Genomic DNA, 20,551 nt, shown 5'->3' with positions numbered 1-20,551 from the left:
TGGGCTGGGCTCATTTTGGTGGCTGAGAAAATGTCTCAGGGAAACAGAGCCTCCAGAACCTCATTGACAAGAACCTGTCCCTGGTACTTTACTTGATGACTACCCAGCAGGGGGTTTCGGGTGGAGAAGCCCCTGGATGCCCCGGAGGCCTGGTATGAGAGGATTAAATCAGCACTGTTGAAAATATAGCACTTGCTCAAGGTCTGATAGAGCCTGTTTGGATATGTCATTCTCATTCTAAATCCATCCTCCTTTCTGAAAAATCATCTTGTCCAAAAGAGTTTCTAATTCTCACCCAGGAGACCACAGAAGCGTTTAAAGCGGGCAGGCGGCTTCGACTGGACCGTTTCTAAGGTTCCAGCTCTCTGCCTTCCGCCTGACCCAGGCCGCATGGATTGTTCTCGCCCACAGGTACCTTTTACAGTTGGCCATTTACAGAAGGAAACCTCTGGGCTCCTTACTGCTGGCCTGAGTGCCGGCTGCCTCCACAGTGGCTTCCGGGCACCACGCGTCTGTCTGCGGCCCCTATGCCACGGCCTGGTGGCGGTGGGAAATGGAACAGCCCTTCTCTGCTGGTGGCGTCCCGATTCACAGTGCTCAGGGTGCCCTTTCCTCTCACGGGGAGAGGGAAACTCCTTGGAGATTTTTAAAGTTTTTTTTTTTAAGTTTATTTATTTTGAGAGACAGAGCACAAGCAGGGGAGGGGCTGAGAGAGGGAGAGACAGAATCCCAAGCAGACTCTGCACCATCAGCACAGAGCCCGATGCGGGGCTTGAACTCACGAACTGTGAGATCATGACCTGAGCCGAGATCAAGAGTCGGACATTTAACCGACTGTGCCACTGAGGCGCCCCTTTAGAGATTCTTAAAAAGGGCAGTAGATGCCAACTGGACTCATTAAACCACTCGCCATGATGTGAGGGGAGGGAACAGGGCGGCCATTCACGCATCCACCTGCTTCTTCGTTCAGAAACATTTTACCACTTGCCTTGTGGGAAACCCAGGAACAGAGAGCTGTTTATTTTTTGTTTATAGCTGTCGTATTCCCAAAACACCTTTGCTCATTCCTTCCATGGTTTCTCATATCTCCATTTTGCAGGTGGGTAGCTCGAGGCCCAGAGTGAGTAGGATTTGCCTTCGTGGCACACAGCAGGGAGGGGCGGGTGGGCTCTAGGACTCCTGTCCAGAGTCAGTTCTGTGTGTCCACACCCAGCACCCGTGCTGCCTGCGGGGTCCCTGCGGAGTGAGAACCAGGCCTAGCCAAGGAGCCCCCAGCAGACGTGAAGCAATGCTCCTACCTCAGTTTCCCCGAGCCGTAGTAAGTAGCACTGCCCATTGAGGTGTTGGCTTCTGCTTTTCAGGTGTCTGCTATTATTAGGAACTCTGAAGTCTGGCTCTGAATTCCAACAGATGCCCATAGTCCTTCCTGGTTCCCTCTTGCCTTCTGCTGGCGTTCCTCCTTGTGGCCCTGCCTCCTGCCCTGCCACTTTCCACCCTCCGCAGTGCCTCCCACAGTCCAGGCTTGCTCTGCCATATCCCCACCCTTCCCGTGCTTCCCCAGGAACCAGGCCTGTTGAGCCACCAGCATCCCTTCACCCCGTTGCTTCACGAACGGTATCCCCTCAGCCTGGCGCAGCCTTCCTCCTATGGGAACACATTATTCATGGAGCACTGCCCCCTGAACACGTTTGCCCCACGTCTGCTGGGCACCAGTGCTACAGGGGAAAGCACCGGGATTTACCCAGGGGCCCCAGGGCCTCATTGCTAAGTAAGCTGGGAGCCGAAGGGGTAACAAGCATTATTTAGGCCAAGCAAGGGGTAACAGTCATGGAGGAACCACCTGTGCAAAGGCCCTGAGGTGGTCAGCATGAGGCACTCTCATCCATCCCTCTGAGTTCGAGATGCGGACAGTGGCCATCCTACCAAACCCTGCCCTTTCCTACCCCAACATCCTTCCTGGGCTGACTTTATAGTTGAGGACCTGGAGTCTGTATCCTGCTCTGTCACTGCTTATAGCTGCATGACCTGGGGCAGTGGCTTCCCCTCATGATGCCTCAGTTCCCTTCTCTGTGAAATGGGAGAGAGACTGTGAGAGTAGTAGGCTTTGGGAAAGTCTAGATGAGTATGTATAATGTACCCCAAATGGTACTGTGCTCCGTAATCAATGTGCACTGCTATTTTCTATCATTATGATCATTACCACCCATTTTGTTCGAAGCTGTTAAGACTTTTGGAGGCAATGCGGGCCAGTGGATAGGGTCACAGACTTTGCCATTAAATTCGGGAGTCAAGTGTCAGCTCCTCCACTCGCCTGCTGTGTGACCTTGGGGGAGTCACTCAACCTCTCTGAGCTGCACTTCCCTCCTCCATAGCATGGGGAGGATGATTCTAAGAGAGCCTCCCAATATGCGCTGCACACATTGGCATATGCACAGATCGGGTACCTGAAACCACTCTCCTTGGTTAGGCCAGGGGAGTGCAGTAGACAGGGACGGAAGGGAGAGAGTGGGGGCACGGGGGACACTGTGGACGTGCTCTTACACACCTCTGGACGATTCGGTTTGCTCCAACGAGCATGTGTTCCTTTTGCAATTAAAACAAAGAAGCCCCAGAGAGCGGAAAAGTTAAATGAAGTCAAGGCACCGCCTGTCTCCTGGGACATCACGAGGTTTAAATGAGTCAGTATGTGTATAATGATTGGAATGGGGCCTGGTTTGTGGTACAAGCTGAGTGAATGTTAGTTGTCATAATAAGAGTAATAATAATAATATAAAATAAAATAAAAAGCAATAATTATTATCATTGGAACTATTACTTTTCAAGTAGTTCTGCAGCATGATACCATGAACATCAGTCATGTAACTTCAGGAGAAGCGGGGGTCCCCTTTTGTACTGGGAGTGTGGGGTGCTGAGAATCACATTCTAGGAAGGAAGGTGAGAAGCCCTAAGGTGGTTCTGGGCAGGGTGCCAGACCCCCCCCCCCCCTCCGCCTTTACCCCTGGGCAGCCCCCTCTCTCTGGTCTAGCGCTGCCAGCTCTGGGGGCCCCTGAGCACAGGGGTGGGGAGGGCAGGTGTGTCTCTTCAGTCTTAAGACTGGGATGCCCTTGAAAGTCTGAGAAGGCTTGAGGGGCAGGGAGGGGACGTCTGGGCAGAAACTGAGTCTGGGCCAAGCAAGTGTGACTGACATCAGCCCTCGTCCAACCCTGACAGGTTAGAAGGCATGGGAAAGAGGTCCCTGAGATGGCCCAAGGGATTGTGGACTCCCAGAAACTGGCCCAGGGAGAAGCAGGAGGATTTGGTTTTATTTTTAAAATGATGAAGACGTTAAAAGAGTCCTGTAAGCATTTCACAGAATGGGTCTCTGTAGATGTCATTTACATAACAAGTGTCTAAATCATCAGTAATGGGGAGGAAACTGCAGATAAGGACGAGCAGAGACGTTCTGGCAGCAGAGGCTTTGAGTAGCTATTTCAAGTCTGTGACAACGCCCTGTGGGTTTGGGGTTCTTGAAAGATGGGGAGAAAGGAGTGGGAAAACAGCCTCGGGTGTGGCTGGGGATTGGGGCTGATCCATGCCTTGTGGGCCTAGAGCGTAGAACTTATATATTTTTGGGTGGCACTTTTTAAGAAAAAGAACCCAGAATTACGTGTCAGATCAAAGAAAGGGTCACACAAGTGAGGGCTCTTCGGCTTCAGCCTCCGTGGCTCCTGAGGAAACCTGCCTCTGGTGATGCATCAAACCCGGGGTTGTAGTAGGAAGACCTTTGTCCGCAGGTCTGCTGTGCCTCAGTAGCCTGTGTGACCTTGACCCAGCCACCTGTCCCTCCGTGGATCCCAGGAGATGATGCATTTGAAGGCCCTGTTCATCCATAAGAAAGAGAGGGCAGCAACACCAAGGATTTCCTCCTTGGGGAGAGATCAACAGCACGAGGCTTTTTAAAGGCTCCAAATAGGCTGCTGTACCATATTTAAATGTTGTTTCGATTCATGCACCCATTAAGCTACTTTATAGCTGACTGATGCCTTATTTTTATTCTTGTTTCAAAGCTAATTGCGTATCATACAGAGATGCCAACAATGTGGTAAAGCCTCCTATTCAGCTAGAGCAGACCTTCCTCTGTTGACTGTAGGTCCTCCCAGCCCCCTGCCATGACCCGCACTATTGTGGCCTGAACTGTGAGCGTGATGTGTGCATGCACACTCTTGGGGGTTCTCTTTCTGGAGTCCTCTTCCCTCCATAGTTTATGCTGAACACACTGACATGCACGAACATCAGTGCTCAAGCTCGTGTGTTGCTTTGCTGGCTTTGGTCCCAGCTCCCTGTAGTCCACTCCCATCCAAGTCAAAACAGCATCGGGTCCGGTTTTACCCAGCGACTCACATTGTGTCATCAGGAGTTACCTTCGCCCTCTGCCTTCCATGTTGGCCTCACTGTCTAGTCAGTTTGTTGTGGGTGGTAGCCCCAACAGCTCCCCAAGGGAAGAGAGGTTCTCGTTCACAAAAGTTCTGTGGCAAGTCCTGGCATGGGTTTGCTGGGCCCAGGTCACATGTCCAGCCTTGGATCCGTTACTAAAACAAAAGGCATGAAATCCACTGATTGGCCAGATCTAGGTTATGTGCCCACCTTTTGATTCTGTAGAGAGTTAACATCCCCCAAATTATATAGACTAGGAAAAACTGATGGGGCAAGGTCTTCAAAGGAAAAAAGATGTATTATTGGTATAAGATGAGGAAGTAAAGGGCAGGCAGGAAACATAGTCACAGATGTCTACGGTCCCATCCGGGACAGTGGAGCATCCTAGGATCTTAAGGGATAAGTGCACCCCACAACTGGTGGAAAACCCAACTCAAAACCCCTAAGAACTGCACGTAACACCAGGTGTCATGGAACCTGGACTTAAGAACCAAATGGAGACAAGAAGAATTGGAAACAAGCACAGGCTTTCCTCCTGGGGCTGCTGGCCTTGGGGGCTTGGGGATGGATATGGCACAGGTGCCCAGAGGCTGTTTCAGTAGGGAACCTGGACACTGATGGCAAACAGCATGAGGATGAGAACCTCTGGAGGGATTCTCCTCGGAGTTTGTTAGAAATAAGGCATCTTTTTTTTTTTTTTTTTTTTTTTTTTTTTTTTTTTGAGAGAGAGATTGAGTGTGAGCGGGAGAAGGGCAGAGGGAGAGAGAAAAATCTTAAACATGGAGCCTGACACAGGGCTTGATCTCACAGTTGGGAGATTATGACCTGAGCTGAAATCGAGGGCTGGACACTAACCGACTGAGCCACCCAGGCGCCCCAGAAACATAGCATCTTGAGCCCCACTCCAGACCTCCTCCATCAGAATTTGAATTTTAATCAGGTGCCCAGTTGATTTATGTGCACTGCTAAAGACTCATCTCTCGTCTCTTAGCCCTCACATTCAGGGGTGGTGGGACCTATGTTAGGTCTTTAATTCAGACTTTCTGGAAGACAGTGTGGTCGTGTGTATGAAGGAGCCTTAAAAATATTCATGCTTTTTGACGGAGCTGCTATTTCTACTTCTGAGACTGTTGCTTAGCAAAGTCACAAGAGGCAGGGACAAAGAATATTATGCACAAAGATGTCAATTGCAGTATTATTTATACTCAGAAACTACTATGTATTCACAAATAAGAAAGGGCAAAGTCAAGTATGACACATTGAACATTGACTGCTGTGTTACCATTTGAAATGTTGCTTTAAAAAACAATTTTGGGGGGAATAAGCAGGGAATATAGTGATAAACTGGATAGACACAGTGCCTGGCCTGGTGGAGCTGACATTCTACTGGGCAAGACAGACAGTAAGCAAGTGGACAAATGAGACAATTTCAGACTGTGACCAGTACAACAAAGAAAGAATGGGGTTATGTGGTAGAGAATCCTGGGTGGGTTGGGAAGGACTGTTCAGATGCAGCAAATAGGGAAAGCTTGTCCTAGGAGCTGTCATTTAAAGTGAAATCCAAAAGATGAGAGGGATCCAGCGAAACAAACAGGTAGGAAAAGATCATCCAGGCAGAAGGAATGGGAATTACCAGCATGCTGGAGGTGGGGAGATTGGCTGTTTGGGAGATGTGTGGCTGGAGCAGGGTGAGCCAGGAGGAAGCTGGATGCTGAGGAAGCTGGAGAAACGAGCAGTCCCAGACTCCTCCGGCCTTGTAGGCTGTGGGTAGAGTATGTCTTTTGTTCTTAAAGTGTTATAACAGCGGATGGAGAAGGAAAATGATATCAGTAAGAAGGCAGAATAGAAGGTCCTAGCGTTATCTCCCCCCACAGAAACACTGACTTGCCAATCACCTACATACAAAATACCTTTTTGAGAGCTCTGGAGTTCAGTTGAAGGTATCAGCACCCCAGTGGACCACAAAATCCAGCATCAGTCAAACTGAAAAGGGTAAAAGGAGCAGTTGCACTTTGCATGCATCATCCCTACCCCCGACCAACAAAACTCAGAGCCAAGAGAGATCCCCGTAGTCCATGACTTCTCCCTCAGGAGAAAGAACAAGAAAGGGTCCAGCTTCCTGACCTTTGGGGGCAATGCCCAAAAGCCCTGCTTACCTTGGCACATTAGAGCACTGAGGAAATTGGTATGGCTTGGATCATCGGAGAGCAGCTGAGAACAAAGTAAAGGGCAGACGCTTATAGCAACTAGCATGTATGTCCCCAAGCCACAACCCCCCACAGATGGGGCTCCACACATCCCCACACATGGCATGCAGATCTCCACATCTAGGAAGGATCTCAGCAATAGTTTTGATTCTGCAGGATTGGGAGAAGGTACATAATTCTGAAACTGTTTCCTCAGGAGGGATGGAGAGAAGTGGAACTTTTACCCATTGTCCTGGCATATTGATGCATTACCCTATGGAAAGGGGGTGGTTAACTCTTGGCACTCAACATGGCTGTGTAGGGTAGGGAGAGGGCACAAAATCCTAAGGCATGCTTTACAGAGGGGAGGGGAGGAAGTGGAACCTGCACCCAGTGCCCTGGCATATTAGGGCAATGCCCTAGGGGAAAGCAATGGGTAACTCTCAGCACCTGGCATGGCTCTGTGGGATTTAGAGAAGGCACACAATCCTAAGATTACCTCCCCAGAATGTAGTGGAAGTGGAGTGGTCCATAGAAAAGGTTTGAGAGATCTCCAGAATCTTTAGGCAGGCTGTCTGATGAAGGTCTTTTCTTCCCAAATCCTGTCCATAAATACTGGAAGAGGTGGCTACTTCTTTTATATGTGCAGACACCACCACAAGCTATAAAGATCATGAAGAATCAGGGAAACATAACATCACCAAAGGAACAAAACAAGACTCCATTAACTGACCCCAAAGAAATGGAGATCTATGAATTGCCTTACAAAGAATTATAAATTGTCATTTAAAAAATCTCATTGAACTATGAGAGAGCACAGATAGACAACAAAAGGTAGAAAAACAATCTATGATCAAAATGAGAAGTTCAACAAAGAGAAACCATAAAAAAGAACCAAAACAAATTCTGGAGCTAAAGCACACAATGCCTCAATTGAAAAAGTCAGTACAGTAGCAGACTTGATCAAGTAGAAGCAAGAATCAGTGAACTTGAGGAGAGGATATTTGAAACTGTCTACTCAGAGGAGCAAAAAGAAAGAGGAATAAGAAAGAGCTAAGAAAGCCTACAGGATTTATGGGGCACCATCAAGAAAACCAATATAAAATAATGGGTGCTCCAGAAGAAGAAGAGAAGGAGAAGGTGGCAGAAAGCTTATTTAAAGAAGTAATGGCTGACTGAAAACTCCCCAAATCTAGGAAGAGAGATGGACATCCAGATTCATGAAGCCCAAAAGATACAAAATAGGTTGAATCTAAGAAGGTCTACAGTGAAGCACATGAAAATCGTCAAAAGTCAAAAAGTTTGGAAACAGCAAGAGAAAAGCAACTCATCATATACAACAGAACTCCATTAGGATTATCAGCAGAATTGTTAGCAGAAACCTTGAAGGCTAGCAGAGAGTGGAATGATATATTCAAAATGCTGAAGGAAAAAAATCTACCAACCAAGAATACTCTACCTGGCAAAATTCCCCTTTAAAAATGAAGCAGAGGAGCACCTGGGTGGCTCAGTTGGTTAAGCATCTGACTCTTGTTTTGGCTCAGGTCATGATCTCATAATTTGTGAGTTTTAGCCCCACATTTGGGTCTGCAGTGACAAAGCGGAGCCTGCTTGGGATTCTCTCTCTCCCTCTCTCTTTGCCCCCCCAACCGGCATCAAAATAAATAAATAAACTTAAAAAAAATAAAAATGAAGGAGAGATCAAAACTTTCCCAGACAAACAAAAATCAAGGGAGTTTGTTATCACTAGAACTTTTTTTTTTTAAATGTTTATTTGTTTTTGAGAGAGAGAGAGACAGAGACAGAGACAGAGTGTGGAAGTGGAGGAGCAGAGAGAGATGGAAACACAGAATCTGAAGCAGGCTCCAGGCTCCGAGCTGTCAGCACAGAGCCTGATGCAGGGCTTGAACTCCCAAACCACGAGATTATGACCTGAGCCAAAGTTGGATGCTAAACCTACTGAGCCACCCAGGCACCCCTCACTAGACCAAGAGAGGGGAGTTTGTCAAGTTGAAATGAAAGGACACTAAACAGCAACACAAACGTATATGAAAGTATAAGTCTTACTGGTAAGGGTGAATATAAAGACAAATAAAGAACAGTGCAATACTGTAATGATTATACATAAATCACTCTTAACCCAAGTATAAAAGTTAAAAAACAAAAGTATTAAGGATAACTAAAACTATAAAAATTTGTTAAGGGTGCACAATATAAAATATGCAAATTGTGACATCAATAACATAAAATGTGTGTGGGGGGAGTAAAAGTGTAGAGTTTTTGTATGTGATGGAAATCAAGTTGTTATCAGCTTAAAATGGACTGTTAAAACTATAAGATGTTGTGTGTAAGCCTCATGTAACCACAAAGGAAGTATTTAAAGAAGATACACACAAAAAAGAAAGTAATCAAAGCATATAATATCAAAAAAATCATCACATCATAAGGGAAGACAGCAAAAGAGTAAGAGGGGAATAAAATAACTACAAAAGAAACAGAAAATGATGAATAAATGCCAATAGTAAGTCCTTACCTATCAATAACTAAGTGTAAATAGTTTAAACCCACCCATCAAAAGCCATAGAAAGACTGAATGGATAAAACAACAGGCTCCAACTACATATTGAATACATGAGACTTTAGCTTCAAAGACACACAAGGGCTGAAAATGAAGGGCTAGATAAAAGATACTCCTTGCAAATGGTGACCAAAAGAGAGTAGGGGTGGTTATACTTATATGAGATGAAATAGACTTTAAGTCAAGAACTATAAGAGAGATCATTATGTAATGATAACAGGTTTTAGTTCAACAGGAAGATGTAACAATTATAAATATGTATGCACTGAACATCAGAGTTCCTAAACATATAAAGCAAACATTGACAGATCTGAAGGACACTTCAGTAGTAGGAGACTTCAATGCCCAACTTTCAATAGTGGACAGAAAATCCAAATGGAAAATCAATAAGGAAATTGCAGATTTGAACAACTCTATAAACAAAATGTACCTAAAAGACATATAGAGCACCCAACAGTTGCGGAATACACACTCTTCTCAAGCACACACAGAACATTCTCGTAGATAAAACACATAACGGGTCACAAAACAAGTCTTAACAAATTTAACAAGACAAAAATCGTCCCAGGTATCTTTTCTGTCCACAGTGGAATGAAGCTAGAAATCAGTGACAGAAGAAAATGGGAAAATTCACAGATACATGGAAATTAAACAACATATCCTTGAACAGTCATTGGAAAGAAAAAACTAAAAGGGAAATCAGAAAATATTTCAAGACACATGAAAATGAAAATACAGTATACCAAAACTTTGCAAAAACAATATTAACAGGTACTGAGAAACACCTCCATAAAAAAGAAAAGTCTCAAATAAATAATCTAGCTTTATACCTCAAGGTTCTAGAAAAAGAACAGGCACAGCCCAGAGTTAGCAGAAGGAAAGAAATAATGAAGATCAGAGCAGAAATAAATCACATAGAAAATAGAAAAATAGTAGAAAAAAATACATGAAACTAAGTTTGGTGTTTTGAAAAGAGAAACAAAATTGACAAACCCTTAGCAAGACTAAAACAAAAAAGAGAGGACATAAAGAAAATTGTAAATGAAAGAGAAGATATCACAACAGATGCCACAGAAATAAAAAAGAAAAGAAACGACTATGAACAATCTTATGCCAATAAATTGGACAACCTGCAAGAATAGGACAAATCCCTAGAAACACACAACCTACCAAGGCAGAATTTGGAAGAAAGAGAAAGTTTGAACACACTAACAATAAATAAGAATATTGAATCAGTAACCAAACACCTCCCAACAAGGGAAAGTGAGACCAGGTGTCTTCACAGGTGAAGTCTACCATTCAAAGAATTAATAGCAATCCTCAAATGCTTCCAAAACCTACAGGAAGAAACACGATACTTCTGAACTCATTTTATGAAGCCAACATTACCCTGACAGGAAAGCCAGATAAAATATTAGAAATAGAGTGACCATATGATTCAGCAGCGCCACCTCTTGGTACATACCCAAAGGAATCAAAATAATCTCAAGGAGATACCTGCACCCCCATGTTCACTGAAGCATTGTTCACAGTAGCCAAGACATGGAAGCAACCTAAATGCATATCGACTCATGATGAACAAAGAAAATGTGGTATATAGTCTCAATGGGATATTAGTAAGCCTTTAAAAAGAAGGAAATCCTGCCATTTGCAACAACATGGATGAACCTGGAGGACATTATGCTAAGTGAGATAAGTCAGATACAGAAGGACAAACACTACATAATACCACTTAGATGGGGAAGCAAAAATAGTCAGATATAAAAGAGAGTAGAATGGTGGTTTCCAGGGGCTGGAGAAAGGGGGAAATGGGGAGGTGATGGTCAAAGGGCACAGAGTTTCAGTTGGACAAGATGAGTAAGTCCTAGAGATTTACATGGCACAGTGCCTATCATTAATATTGCCATTTTATATATGTAAAACTTTGCAGAGAGGGTAGATTTTTAGGTTAAGTATTCATATCAGAAAAAAATAACAGTTTTAAAAAATTTTTTTTAATGTTTATTTTTTGAGAGAGAGAGAGAGACACAGACACACAGAGTGCAAGCTGGGGAGGGGCAGAGAGAGGAAGACACAGAAACCAAAGCAGGCTCCAGGCTCTGAGCTGTCAGCCTGTGCTGAGATCATGACCTGAGATCATGACCTGAGCTAAAGTTGGATGCTTAACTGACTGAGCCACCCAGGTGCCCCAAGAAAAAAATAATAATAAATAAAGAGGGTGGAAGAAACTTTTGGAGGTGATGGATGTGTTTATGGTGTAGACAGTCATGATGGTTTTACAGATGTTACTTATCTCATACGTCATCAGGTTGTATACATTAAATACGTACACCTTTGTGTAGGTCAGTTACACCTCAGTAGAGAGGTTAAAGAAAAAAGTCGACGGAGGGGACTCTGATTTGGTCCAGGTTGCTAAAAGCCTCAGGAACAGGGTCACTGGGGCACATTTCTAATCCACATTAAGTGAGCAAAGCTGGCATAGAACAGTACAAACTGTCTTTTGACTGTATAAAAAGATTAAAAAAAAAAAAGCCTGGAGATAAACCTGCAAAAATGTTATAGTCATTACCTCCAGGTGGTGGGATTGCAGATGATTTATACTTGTTTTTCTTAAGCTTTTCTGTATTTCTTCCACACGAGAAAACACAATAGAGGTGATTTCAGAATCTGAATTTGTATCTAGTCGCAGTGATTAGTCGCAGACACCAGAATCCACTCTTTCTGGTTTGAGCAGAGTGGAATTTATTCCTGGGTGTTCGGATTGCGATTCCAGAACTACCAGGGGAATAAACTTTGATGCTTCATGGCCAGGGACAGCATAGCCTGGACAATCAGCTAACCCTGCCTGAGACTATTGCCACGGAAACACCACTGTCTGTGATGCTCAGGCCCAAACACTGGAGCCAGCTGCTGTGGGGGAACCACACCTTTCTGTTCCCTGCCAGCTGGGGCGCCTCATCTGTCCACCACTCTGTGTTGCTCACTTTCACCTTCTGTACCTTGGGCAGGCATCTATCTAGAGCAGCTGAGACCACCCACAGAAACCTAGCTGCAAGGATGTCTGGGAAATGTAGATTTCAGTTTTTTCCAGAGACCAACTACCACAGGGCATGGAAGGAGGGGATCGGCACCCTTGTTTAATGACTCAGTCCACAAGGTCCACCACAGAATCAAAACAAGAGTGACCAGAATGGTTCCTTACACCCTTGACTTTCTGAAAGGCACATGAGGGCTTAATCATCCATTGTGTTGTCATAAGGACAACGGGATGCTTTCTCTTAGTCCAGAGAGCACTGGCTACCAGCGTCCCTTGCCCTAGCCTCCTCAGTACACACTGGCCTGACTTCTAACTGCCAGCACCTCTTTGCTGCTGGAGACCCTTTGGCCACTTGGGCGGTAGGCCGAAGTGTGGAGACGGCATTCCCGGGGCACTTCAGCCAGTACCCCGGCTGCCTTGCCTCTTGGCTGGGAGAGCTCTGCACACGGCTTCCTGGTGGCCCGATTCCTGTTTTCCACAGTAGTGGGCTCCTGCACGGTGGGTGGCTTGATAGCCTTGATTCGCTGCCTTCCCTTCCTTTTCTCACTTCCCTTCCCCCCTCGCCTTCACCTCCCAAATAAACAACTTGTGCCACAATCCTTGTCTCCAGGCATGTCTGGGGCCACTCAAACTAACGCATCCGTGGCCTACGCGTGCACACATGTAAAGCCTCATGCTGGCTCCGGGTGTTGGTTGAACAGGTGTGAGGCTGCATTTGTGACCTTGCATCTGTTTGTGCCAGTTTGGAAAGGCGCCCTATTCCTGGTTCTCACCCCCTTCGGCAGGGAACCAGAGGGCTCCAGTATGCTCCCAGCCGCCTGCCACCTCACCCACGCTGACGCCACGGCCAAGCGTGCATGTGTAGGTGTCGCCCTCGCCAGAGTTCTGCCCAGCCGCTCTCTGCTCCTTCTCCCCACAGCATTTATTACTCCTTCTGCCCTAAGACTGTGCCACTATGCCTTGAGGTTCAAACATGAGCATGACCATCCTCAGTTTAAATAGGGACCGCTGTGTGCCACTCTTAGCGTGAGGTGGCAGCCAGCTCCGTTATGGGCTCACGTAACAAACATCCCCCCCTTCCCCCCCCCCGCAGCCCGCTGGATGCCAGGCCTCACGCTGGGCTCTGGCACTTGGAGACACATCATCTACTACAGAATCACCCCTCCCTCCTTCCCTCCTGCGCTGCAGGTCTGCCCATGAGCGGCCGCCCAGCAGCCGGGAGCCCGTGTTCTCAAGTGACACCTCAGGCAGGTGGTGAGAGAAGCGGCTTTATCAATCAGCTGCTGTGTGTCACACTCAAGCCTTGTCTCCTTAAAGCACTCGTGGGGGTCGTTATCATCCTCGATCCACAGATGAGGAAACTGAGGCTCATAGAGGTTGAGTGACATTCTGAGGCCACTGGGCAGCAGGAAGTGGCAGTGCTGGGGCTGGGACCAGGAAGCTCTGACTAAGGGTCTGTTCTTGTTTCCCTGGCATGTCCTGGCTTCTCAGACACGGGACATCCCAGAATGATGGGCTCCTGGTGTTGACACATCACTGTAACTCAGCCACTAACCAGCAGCCTCTACATTGTCTTAGCACCGGAGATGCCACAGTGAACCTAACAAACCCCTTATCTCCTTGGAGCACCCCCTTCCTGAGGAATAGATACAGTAAACAAGTAAGATCACTTCAAATGGGGCGGAGTGAAGGCTACCCCGTGGGGTGATGCAAGGGAGAGGCGTTGAGGAGCATTTTCTACTGCTGTGTAACAAACGACCCCAACACTTAGTGGTTTACAGAGGCGACCTTTTCTTGTCTTGGTGCGCGTGGGTCAGGAGCCCGGGAGCAGGGTAGCTGGGTGGTTCTGACTCACGGTCTCTGAGATCGCCAGCAAGGTGTCGGTTGGGGCTGCATCAGCCGGGGGGCTGGGAAATGTACCTGTAAGCTACCAACACATGGTTGGTGGCCGGGGCATCAGGACCTTACCACGTGGGTCTCTCCAGGGCCGCTCACAGGACAGTTCGGCTGGCTTCCCGCAGGGCGAGGTCAAGGTGGATATTAAGAGATGCACACATGCACGTGTGCTCGTGGGCGTGCACACACAGGCTCTGCTTGCTTGCTTTTCTACCACAGCTCTAAGGAAGTGGAAAACAAAACAAGAACCTTCTATAGCTGCTCCTAAGGATGGCGCCTCCTGTGGCTCCAGGCCCCCGGAGGACAGCTTTGGAGCGTCTTCCAGCTAATGGAGGCCTCATCGGCTCCTTGCTGCATCCCCTGGGGTGAGGAAGCATCACACGCTTCTGTTGGCCCTTCTGGTCATCCATCACCTGCCACAGTGGGGGGCAGTGTGGCCTGTGTTGGCGTGTGCCAATGCCACTTGGAATTGCCAGGCAGGAGTCCGTGGCCCTTCTAGAATGAGGGTTCAGGCAACTAGAACACACGTGGCTGGGAGACACCTGCTTTTCACCTTACTTGCTACCGGCGAGGGCGCAGGGGCCACTGGGTATGGCCCGAGGAACCCACCTGTGACAATGGGCCCGGATGTTTGAGGAACAGAGTGGGGGCTCTGGCCCTCTTTTGAAAATAACTCGTCACCTTGCCAAACAGTCTGTTCCTGTTTTTCCATTTTAAAATTGCGGCTTCTACGTATGGAGGACATACGAAGTGTCCGTATACATATGTAGGGGTGTGTGTGTGTGTGTGTGTCGGGGGGGGGGTCACAGATTCACTATGGTACAGACACCTTCCCTCACCACCCAAGTCCACAAGGGGGGGGGGCCCAGCAGCCCGGCGACCACGTACTGTTCCTCCGACAGCAACGTCTCTCTGGGGGAGGACTGGTGGCCCGACTTTTGTGGCTTCATGGTTTAACTCCCAGGTGGGCACCTCTCGGCTGAGGCACCGAGTTTTGGCTGCTTTGCTTCATTCAGGTGGATTGTGACATGTGCCTTCTCTGGCTGCCTCAGCCACTCCCCCCCGCTGCTGGGGGTGGCCAGGGCTTGTGTGTTCTCCTGGCCGCTTAGCATCCCTTGTTTGGTGTGGATGGGCCACATTCACCCATTTTCCTGCAGAGACACAGGAGGCCTCTTCCAGCTCAGGGCTCAGGGAGCACATCACTCGGGCCAAATCGGTGCGGGATTATTTAGTACCTCAGTACCCGGGGTTTGTTGTCTCGCCACTTCGAAGAATGAAGAGGGAGACACAAAATGAGCAGCAGGCCAGTTGATTAGAGTAGAAGATCAGAAAGGAAGGGCAGTAGCAAAGGTCTCTTTGCAGAGAGGGGGCGTTCGAAAGTGAATGCCCGAGGCCTCTAGGCGAGGGTCTCTGTTTTAGAAGGTTCCAGTCAGCCCTCTCTTCCCTTCCCCCTCGTTCCTTCTCAGGTCCTACCCTTATTGACTTGATCACTCTAGGTGCTGGTTTGTCCATTCCCGATTGCCTCGACCCCCTTGTGTGTGGGGTGGTCTGTGGCCATATCAATCCCTTGTGGGTCATACGTTTTATGGCCTGCTACTTAGTTTTAGCCAGGTCTTTTGTCACATTCCTGAGGGGGACCTGACGGGGAGGAGGTTGGTGCCTGGTACACGCTTAAGGGGAACCACACACCTGAAGGGGTTCGCTATGGTCAGGCCCTCCCAGCATTGTTCCAAAATGCGTGTTTTTCCCCACCCAGGGACTTCAGGTCCTAAACGTCCCCTCTCTGCCCACTGAATCCGGTCTTTTCCTACCACAAAGTCATGTGTTTCACAAGACGCATCCTCTTGTCTTTGAAGCACAGGCTGGCCAGGTCTCTCCTCAAGCCAGTGCAGCCCCAGAGAGCAGAACTTGTGGGTCCGAGGGTGTCCTGACCTTCCCGGGGGAACACCGTCCGTCCTATGAGGGAGCACTTTTGTGGGCCCCGTGAAGAGCCAGGGAGGCAGGGAGCAGTACTGAGGGAACCATGACTCAAAGACATCTGAGCAATAGACTGGGCCCTGCTGTGCAAGACGGCAGTCTGCTTGAGAGGCCCGAGCAGGTAGGGAGGCCTGGCCGAGTTCCCAGAGGGTGGTGAGAGCCGCACCCCCCCCCCACCCCGCCCCGCTGCCGCCGTGAGGGACCCAGCTGCGGAAAGGGACCGGTAGTCAGGGGGTGTGGACTACGCAGAGCGCCGCAGGCAGGAGGAAGAGTGTGTGCGGAGGCTCGGAGGCCGCAGACGGTGATGACCCTGGCCGCCGTGACACGGCACCTCGGACGGTGTGGCTTGCACAGCAGACGTGGACTCCCTCACCGTTTCTGGAGGCCGGAAACCCCTGATGGAGGTCTGGCAGGGTTGGTTTCTATTGAGGCCTCTCCTCCTGGCTTGCAGCGGGCCGCCTTCTCAGGGCCCCACCCTCAGGACCCCACTGAACTTTCAGCTCCTGCCCACAGGCCCATCTCCAAGTAGGGCCACACTGGGGGAGGGGCAGTAGGGCTTCAGCGTATGGATTTGGGGGACACAAACATTTGGTCCGCAGCAGGGGTGAGGGGGATATGAGGGGCCGGAACGTTCATGGGGCAAGAGGTGAGGCAGTGCTTGGGATTTTCCCAAACCCTGCCCAAGCTGAGTGATTGGAAACAGTGGTCATCATGTGTATTTGCACGGGGTTTCCCGCTTTGGGCAGGGCCCGTGGGGACAGCCGCTCTGTGCTGTGTGTGACATCAGCTGAGGCTTTGCTTACCATGGCTGACAGCCGGAAGCTCAGCTGGGCTGAGGGCCGGGAGCCTTCCTCCTCCCCCATGTGGTGGTGAGGGCTTCCTCTCGGCATCTTCTTTCTTCTATCTTTCTAACAGCCAAGATAGCAGAAGTTGCCAGTCCTTTCAAAGGTTAGGCCTGAACCTGGCAAGGGGGTCATTTCTGCCATCACAGATGTCACAGAGTCCAGGTATAGCCACTGACCACTCATGTCACAGACCTTGCCCTTTTTCTTTTTTTTAAATAAAAATGGTGTCTATTTAAGGGGTATAGTGTGTTGTATTGTAACATGATCGCTATAGGCAGGCTAGTTAACGTGTTTGTCTCCTCACATAATTGTCTTTGTTTCTTATGGTGCAAGCACCTGAAATCTGTTCTTAGCACATTCCGGTACACCATACGGCCTTGTTAACGATGGTCACCATGCTGGACATTGGACCTCCAGACTTCCTCATCCCACGTAAACGGCAACCTTGCACCCTCTGACCGACCTCTGGCCGTTTCCCCCGCCTCCCAGCCCCTGGTGAGCATATGGACCCGTCTTCCTTCAGCCATACACTTGTAAATGCTGTAGAAACGCCATGTTTGCCGTCACCTCCCAGGTCACGCATCCTCTTGTCTTTGAAGCACAGGCTGGCCAGGTCTCTCCTCAAGCCAGTGCAGCCCCAGAGAGTGAGGTCACGGGGCTGGGGCACACCAGAGCTGTGGAAGTTGGAGCTAGCCGTCCCAGATGCCACTGTTTGGGGCTGGTGTCTTGGCGGGCAGTGCACAGGAACCCCATGACTCGAGTTTTAGGAGCATGTGTGGGTTTTCCTGGAGTGAGGTCCATGGCTGGGACCAGATTCTCTGATGGGTGTCTCCCCCAGAGAAGGGTGCCAAGGTCGTGACAATACATCTGATTTGAATCTATCTCTGTGACATGGGTGTGAGAGGCAGTGGTTGGCCTGGCCCCTCCGAGGCCACCTCAGCGAAGCCATGGTTTATCATGGGCCCAACTCCCCACCTGCCACTTGGCAGGAGTCCAGTGACGCGGACACTCACATTCACTTAACCCTCATGTGTTGTTTATTTCAGCTTGTTCTCGTGGAAAACTTGAAACGTGCACCAAAGTAGGCAAAGCAGCGTAAGACCCTCCCACCCCTCATATCCCACTTCAACAATGGTCAGCTCACAGCTAATCTTATCCCCCCTCCTTATCCCTGTCATATTGTATATTCTCCAAGTTTTTCAAACGTTTAGTCATTTGTGAGAGACAGGGAGACACAATGCGAGTGGGCGAGGGGCAGAGAGACAGGGAGACTCAGAACCCGAAGCTGGCTCCAGGCTCCGAGCCGTCAGCACAGAGCCCGACGGGGGAGCTCGAACCCACGAACCCCAAGATCATGACCTGAGCTGATGTTGGACGCTTAGCTGACTCGGACCCACCCAGGCACCCCTATTCTTCCCCATTTTTTTAAAATAAAACCGTGCTATTTCTGAACGTGTTTGTGTCGTGAGCCTGTGGCAGCCTGGGTTTTCACACTTGGTTCCCCCCCTCCCTCCGCCGGTAGGGATTCTGGTACCCAGTTCCAAAACATACATGCCGGGGGGTGAGTTCCCACACCACCAGGCCGTTCTCAAGACACAGCCTCGTGTCCTACAGTTCCACCAGTTCTGATACCCTCTAACTGGAGATGGCCTCAGATCCCACAGGTGGAGGGCTCAGTCCTACAAGACTGCCCCCACCCACTGCACATGCCGGTCGCAAGCCTATCTTGTGAACCTGCGCTTCTGACTGACCGGCCGGAGATCAGAGGTTCCTGTGACTCCTCCCCCCCGGCCCCCAACCCTTGAGGTCAATCAGTTTGTTAGAGTGGCTCACAGAACTCAGGAAACCAGTTTACTCACCGGAGTACTGACTTACTCTCAAAGGATGTAACTCAGGAAGAGCCAAGTAGGAGAGATGCACAGGGCACGGCGTGGGGAAGGGACTCAGAGCTTCCACGCCCTCTGGGCATGCCACGCTCTCCGAATCTCTGCGTGTTCCCCAACCAGAAGCAATCTGAACCCCGTCCTTTCAGGTTTTTTACGGAGGCTTCATCACATAGACCCGACTGATCGAATCATTGGCTTTTGGTGACTGATTTCAGGGGGCGGGACCGTGAGTTCGCATCCTTAGGTGCTCTCCGAGAGTCACCGCATTGACATGATCCCGGGTGTGGTGGAACATTTCCTGCTCTCGTCGTGGCTGTGAAGTGATTTCAGGGGCGGAGGACATGCAACCAAATATGATAACAGAAGATGTTCCCGTTGCTCTTTTTTGCTCAGAAAATCCCAAGGGTTCGGGGTGCTGTGTGCGCCAGGAACTGTGGACAAAAACCAAATGGATAGGAGGAATACATTTTGGAATCTGAATGGCCAAATCTGCCCTTTGTATTAATCACGATCTTGCACCTGGGTAACCAGGACCTGGATCAGGAACCAAACGTGAGCAGCACCTGCAAGCCCCCAGGGCCCCCTTCTGTCACTCACCCAAGTGACCTTCATCCTGACTGGATGGGGTCTGGTTTGCTCTCTGGCTGCCGAGGTGTGGCAGGAGAGCACCTCAATGCTGGCCGCTCATGCGACCGTGTGCGGACACAGCCTCCGGGAGCCTCGGTCCCTCTTGGGCACAGCGAGGGCCATGCTGGGCCTGCCAGGTTGCTGTGAAAATCATCAATAGCCTGTGTCAGGGCCCGGCTCTGGGCTTGGCACCTAGTAAAGGCTGAGTAAGGGGCGTCTCTCATCATCATCATCATTGACCTTTATTTCCGGTTTTGCGCTGGCTGAGCCCAGAAGTGGCCAGTGGCACTGGCCTGCGTTGTGTAGCTGCCGTGAGAGCTGGGGACAACGGGAGCCTTCCAGACAGCGGACAGTTGGTGTTTAAGATCCTGTAGGCCATCCTGGAGAAACTTTCCTGGGCTGGGCTGTCAGTTAGCTTGAAAGACAACCGGGGTAAAATCTGGCATTGACACAGCAGACATAGGAAAGGGCACGGGGTGCTCTCCTAAGACCAGCGAGGGTGGCTCTGTGGGAGGAGCTGTCCCCTGGGCTTGAGTGCTCATGGGGTGATGCAGTTAGTCTGCACAATTACTGAAAAAGGCAATTTGCAGAAGAAAAAAAAGTACAAAAAAAGACTTTGAGTTAAGTGTGTTTTTATTTCTTGTAACTCGCCGGCAATAAAATCCAATTGGGGACGTCCAGGGATTAGCTTCCCAAATGTGCTTGCTCACAGCCCTTTGCTCCTTCAGACTCAGGAAGCCCAGCTGTGGCTTTAAGCCTTTAGCTGCATGCATTTTAATCCCCAAGCCCCTTTCCTTTGGTTTACAGAGCAGCAAGGCATCGCTGTCTTGTATTTGGCTGCCGGGTATTTCACAGTCTCCGTTGAAAGTTCAAGTATGCGCGATAGGATCTAATAGTCCAGTTTCTTGACATTCAGGCTTGTCTCCTTCGTAAAGTGGTGTAATTGATTTCTGGGTCCTTGAAAATAGAGCCGGCAGTGGGGAGAGATGCTGGAAATACCAAGTAGAGGATGCAGTGAGGCCACCTACACCATCCCCACTCACTCTTTCCTTCCGTTGCTGCCTCACAGGGCCCAGGGCACAGAGTTCTGGAACCCCCCTCTGGGG

At 49.2% G+C, this 20,551-nt stretch overlaps 1 protein-coding gene and 1 long non-coding RNA gene across 9 annotated transcripts in view; one reads left to right on the top strand and one right to left on the bottom strand.

Annotated features, from left to right (window-relative positions):
* IQSEC1 (IQ motif and Sec7 domain ArfGEF 1) overlaps positions 1–20,551 on the top strand; it is a 460,032-nt gene that overhangs the window by 114,064 nt on the left and 325,417 nt on the right. The window lies entirely within an intron of this gene.
* On the bottom strand, positions 3,188–15,932 carry LOC113594660 (uncharacterized). 3 transcript variants are annotated; one of them, XR_008296985.1, is made up of 6 exons: positions 14,183–15,932; positions 7,099–7,261; positions 6,570–6,624; positions 6,324–6,396; positions 4,401–4,568; positions 3,188–3,858 (listed from the first exon to the last, which is right to left on the bottom strand). It is a non-coding gene; the product is annotated as an uncharacterized LOC113594660 (long non-coding RNA). The 3 variants fall into 3 exon arrangements; XR_003415085.2 differs by lacking the exons at positions 3,188–3,858; positions 14,183–15,932 and adding an exon at positions 11,747–13,259 and having other exon boundaries at positions 3,918–4,568; XR_003415086.2 differs by lacking the exon at positions 3,188–3,858 and having other exon boundaries at positions 3,920–4,568; positions 14,183–15,930.

This window comes from Acinonyx jubatus, chromosome A2 (assembly GCF_027475565.1).
Source record: "Acinonyx jubatus isolate Ajub_Pintada_27869175 chromosome A2, VMU_Ajub_asm_v1.0, whole genome shotgun sequence".
NCBI lineage: Eukaryota > Metazoa > Chordata > Mammalia > Carnivora > Felidae > Acinonyx > Acinonyx jubatus.
The sequence above is the reverse complement of the archived record's forward strand: the minus strand, read 5'-3'. Positions and strand labels throughout refer to the sequence as shown.